The 5,976-nt window shown below is 29.2% G+C and overlaps 1 non-coding gene across 1 annotated transcript; it reads left to right on the forward strand.

Annotated features, from left to right (window-relative positions):
* The first annotated feature begins 5,437 nt into the window (after positions 1–5,437).
* LOC128289219 (small nucleolar RNA R71) lies at positions 5,438–5,544 on the forward strand. Its single transcript, XR_008278898.1, has one exon. It is a non-coding gene; the product is annotated as a small nucleolar RNA R71 (small nucleolar RNA).
* The last annotated feature ends 432 nt before the right edge of the window (positions 5,545–5,976 follow it).

A 5,976-nucleotide genomic window follows, 5' to 3' on the forward strand; every position in this document is an offset into this window, starting at 1 on the left:
ATTTGGGCCTTTGTAAACTGGATTAATGGACTTTTAAATAAATAAACATTTATTTATTTAATTCTTTTATTTTATTTTCAGCCCGGTCAAATTTGGGCTACTACATTTCCTAATTAGAATTTACAACTTGCCCTTCCCAAAATTACAATAGAATTAGAATTTCAACTTACTTTTCTTTTAAAATCCTAATAGAATTTGCTCTCGATCTTTCTATTTATTCTATTTTCTTTACACCATATTTTCATCCTAATTGTTGATAATTATTTTCCTTTCCCAAATCAAATCATCCTCCATTCAATCATTCTTTCTATCAATTTTGTAATTATCATCAATAGCATCCCTATTCTTACCAAGAATCGATCGGGTTTAGGTGAATCGGATCGAATCATGCGTGAGAAGCGTCGACCGGACCCTACGGCCTTCAAGTGAATCAATGGAAAATCGTGTGAAGTTTAGGGCCACATGGGCTTGTAGACCACACGGTTGGACTACACAGCCGTGTGCCTTTGTAAAATGTAGGGTAGTTTACTTCTCACATAGTCTCAACCCTTCTACATGGCTTACCACATGGTCGTGTCTCTCCTATAAGGTAATTTTAATGTTTATCACACGCCACATCGCTACTATAATACCCTTCAACCCTAAATCGTCACCGAACAAGGTTATGGGGCATTACGACAAATCGATAAATCGGACAAATTACGGATAATTCTTAATAAATAAATAATTAAACAATTAATTATTTAACAAACATATATATTATAGTATAATCATAAATTCATATAAATTATATGTTTATTTCTAATTGACTTCATTCATTCAAAATTTTTTATAAAAATTTCAAGACATTTCTTCTTATTTTTACATAAAACCCCGCAAGTTCAAACCGAAACCAACTAATCATAAACCAATGGCACAATCAAAAACAATTTAAACCTAAATACACCTAAATCATAACCAATTCATTAACATAGTAATTTAATAACTAAATATTCATAATATTAATCAAAATTAACTAATAACTTCATTCATTTTTCATTCCAACTTAATACCAAATTATATAATATAATCTTTACCATTTTATCAAACTAAGAACAAAAATATGGTGTACCATTCTTACAACCAACATTACAAGCATATCTATATAACCTATACAACACCTAGTACATGCCACTTTCAATTAAGATAGAAAACATCACCAAAAATCTTTTTGCTGGAGTCAGGATCGTTCGGATGCTAGACCGGACACTGGACTCCTATTAACTGCTGACGAAACAACCAACTTGAGTATTCCATACTCAGTGGTATTACCATAATTCAAATTATAATAGTAATAAAGAATTATAATTACCAAACATGTAACTATCCAATTTCTCAAATATCAATTCATTCTTAAATTTTCATTAATTAATAATAACAATACAATTTTAGCTATTCTTCAATTTCCATCACATATCACATGTAAAATTTCAATCACTACATGTACATTAAGTTCATGTATTTCATTTTCAATCTCAATCCATAATTTAACTTTCTCATTTCTTTCAATATTTCAATAATATAATCAATCAATTTATTTTAAATTTCTCATTTTAATTGTTCACCCTATTAACAAACTCGGACTTTGACGGATACAAATTCCAACCCAAACACACCAATATGGCACATTGTGCCTAAAAGCGTACATAGTACCGATCAAGATATGACACATAAAGTGCCTAAAACGACACACGAGGTGCCGAAATACAACACATAAAGTGCTTGATCGGTAAAGCGCAAATCCCATACACTTCCAGATCCTATGGTATGCCAATAATATCCGACTCAGCCCGACTAGTTAATAGGGTATTTCAACTCTCAATTCACTTTCATTTCCAATCCAAGATCACTTTTCAATTACAATCTCACATTCAAATCAATTTACAATTCAATTATACATACACATTCACCATTCAATTCAATTCTCATTCAACTCAAATATCAATACTTACCTTATAACTCACTTATTAAATATAGAATTTATATAAAACATTTAATAAAAAGTAATTTGAATTATAGTAATACAAACCATGAATTTCTCGTTTTAATCCTCGATAGCTTTCTCCTTTCCTTTGTGCCCCAATGTCTTGGGTTCTTTGTTAACTACGAAAATAATAATTTATAATCATCAATACAACACAATTTAATTTAATCCATGAGCCTAAACATGCAAATTTAACCATTTTTGTACATATAATTCCACTATTTACTTATATGTTCATTCAAAGCTGTCTACTTGAGTCATTGTTACTAAATCATTTATATCTTGAGCTAAGAAACTCCAAATTAAGATCCGCTAATTTTCTCTAAAATTAGACTCACATATATTCTTACCGTAAAATTTTTAGAATTTTTTGTTTAGCCAATAAGTATAATTTATTCTTTAAATTTGCCCCTGTTCTGCTGTCAAACAATTCCGACCATTCTTCACTAAAAATTAATTATCTCCTTGTACAAGATCCGTATGATGTTCCGTTTAATTATCTTGAAAATAGGTTCATTAGGATTTTAAACATATAAATTCTAACCCATAATTATTTTTGTACCATTTTAATGATTTTTCAAATTCGACAGGGAACCCAAATTCATTCTGACCTTGTCTCACAAAACTTATAATATTTCATGATCTACAATTTCGTTGCTTACACATTTCTTCTGTGAGAAACTAGACTCAATAAGATTTAATTCCATATTTTTTCATTCTCTAGTTCGATTTCTACAATTTTTGGTGAATTTTCAAAATCGGAACACTACTATCGCTTAAAACTATTTTGGTGTAAAATGTTAATAACCAAATTTACAACACCAATTCACACTTTATTTCTATTCAAATTTCATTCAAACTCAAATTTAACTATTAAATTTTCAACATATTTTCCTAATTTCAAATTTTCCTCAATTTAGTCCCTAAAACACAAAACTTATAGTTTACTTTACATTTCAATCCCTTTATCTATTCTAACTTGAATTCCTATCAATCTAACCCCTAATTCATATTTTTATTCAACATGAACAATATTTAGAAATCTAATAACTTTCAAAATATTAATTTAATTTCATCAAAACTTTGTTCTAAAGCTTTTAAAACATAAAAATTAAGTAGAAAGGGCTAAATTGACTTACCTATTAAACTTCCAAACCTTGAAATCCAAATTTTCCCTTTTCCTCCTTTCTTTGTTTCTCCCTATTGTTCTCTGTTTCGTTTCATTGTTCTGTTTTTTTTATTATTTTATATATATATATATATATATATATATATATATAATATATAATATAATAACATTATATTATTTATGCTTAAATAATAAGTAATACTTATTTATTATTTATATATGTGTATATTATTATTACATATATATCCATAGATCACCATACATTTGTCATACTTTTATTTATTTATCATATAAATATCTTATAATATAATTATTTAATTAATAAATATATTTTATAAATAATAAATATCTTTTAATAATTAAATACATGTATTACAAATGTATGTATTTTTATTTATACACTCGTATCAAATAATGACCATACACATGTCTTTATTTAATTTATTTCATAATATAATATCAATTCAATTAATAATAATAACATTAATAAATATCAAGTATAAAACCATAATAAAAAATTTATTATACATATTTATGCATAAAAATCAAAGATTTTTATGCATTATCCCTCACTCGGACAAATGGCATAATTTCCATTTTGGTCCTTTTCATTTTCTTTTAATCTACAATTAAACTTTCACACTTTATTCAATTTAATTCTTTTATCTAATTATCCTTATTTTAAGCTAATTCACTTCATTAAACTTTAATTAACCACTCACTTAACTTCATAAATATTTTTAATAAATATTTACGAGGCCATTTTTCGAAACAGAGGCTGAAAATACACTTTTCCTATAACCTTAAAGTTCGGTCGTTACAACTACAGGCTTGGCCACTGCATCGTGTAACCCTTCCACACTTTTAGCCTTTCACACAACCGACCACATGACTACGTACCATTGTTTTACAATTTTGCCCAAACATTTGAGAATTATTCTATTTAGTCCCTATATAGTCCCTTGAATTGTTTTTAGAGCTTTATTACTCACATTTGAATCCTTGAAAATATGAATAATTGAAAGCTATGATCTGAATGACTGAATTTTTCTGTTATATGCATAATATATGAACAATACATGTCTATTGTCTTTATATTACTGATTGCATGTTCAACATGTCTTTTGATACCGTTAAATCAAATATATGTTAAGCATGACTTTGCTACCATGCTGATTTGTTATAACCTATATTGCTATCGTATTGATCTGTTATAAGCATGTCATATTGCATTGCATGGGGTAGGATGATATGAACGGAGGAAGTTTGAGCAATTTATCTACACCATTAAGTGGTTTATCCACATTGTTTGAGCGTTTATCTGCTGTTGAGTGGTTTATCCACACCTACTAGTAGCTTGTCTACAAAAAATTTTATAAAAAATTCGTAGTTCATCCACCCTTTTTATTACTAGTGGTTTATCCACAACTTGGTATAAAAGTTCGGGAACTTCTCTTGTGGGTGTAACGAGTTGGGTAGGATCCATTCGATAAATTGAAATTGTATCATCATTCATGAGCATGTGCATACATAAATTGTGAATTCGAAATATTATGATATTGATGTGTTGATCTAAAGAATTGATACTTCAAATTACTATTAGATTGTGATTGTCTTGAGAATTGCTATTTGTATGAGTCATCTATTGTTTGCATTGATTTACTTGTGATAGGACTCACTGAGCTTCTTAAGCTCACCCATTTATTTCAATCTTTATAGATTACCCGTACAAGGTTAGGGTGCGCACGACATACAAAAGGCTCGACTCGATTGGTATTTTTATTACAAAGTATTTTAGATTTACTATTCAATTTTTTCTTTCATTATTTTGGAATTGTTTCTCTTTATTTGAATTGTGGCATGAGACTTCACTTTGGGTTTATTTAGCATGCGTGATATTTAATTTGATTTTAAGATATTGAAACATGGATATAGAATTAATGATGCATAATTTTTTACTTAATTAAAATTAAATTTCACATTGTCGTTGTTAGATTATAAATAAAATTTTGAGTAATAAATAAAGTAGAAATTAACTAAGTTTTCAAAAATAGTCATCATTACAAAAAAATGTTAAACTTAATCGGTTTTGTTAAATCATGAGTTTTTCTGAAAATAGGCTAAGTTCTCCTCTAAGATAAATAAAAATTTAAAACAACTATTTTATAAACTTCGCTAGCTTCCGGGTCATTTCGACGCCAATGTAATCTTCCAAATTTGGGCCTAACGTCTAGGTCGGTTGGGAGGTTACAATTATAGAAAATTTGTATTTAGAGCCACACTTTGCGTCTATGGTGTGGGCACTTTTTAGCATTGTCTTGAAGCGCTCTCATGCCTCATATAGGGATTCACCTTCGTATTGTTTGAAATTAGTGATTTCTTTCCTTAACTAATTGGGAAAATTTTTATAGAAAAATTTTCCGCTAGATCGCTTCCACGTGGCAATGGAACTCGATTCTAATGAGTCAACCAATTGACTAAATTGTCGCACAATGAGAACGGGAATAATCGAAGACGTCGGCATCATTGTATACCCCATTGTACTTAAAGGTGTCACATGGTTTCGAGAACCGCTTCAAGTGTTGGTTCGAGTCTTCCACCATGTTCCCTTGAACTGTAGAGTATTCTAGGTCATTTGAATCGTGACTACCTTTATCTTGAAACTATTTGCATTAATTGTCGGCCTTTCTATGTTTCCTTACATGCGTCTAGTGTAGGTAGGGTGTACTGCGCAACATCCATTGATCCATTGGGACTCCTTCCTGGATGTTTCTTTTTGCTCTCGTGGATCTTCAAATAACGAGCTTTCCTAGGGTAAATTAAT

This window comes from Gossypium arboreum, unplaced genomic scaffold (assembly GCF_025698485.1).
Source record: "Gossypium arboreum isolate Shixiya-1 unplaced genomic scaffold, ASM2569848v2 Contig00706, whole genome shotgun sequence".
Lineage (NCBI taxonomy): Eukaryota > Viridiplantae > Streptophyta > Magnoliopsida > Malvales > Malvaceae > Gossypium > Gossypium arboreum.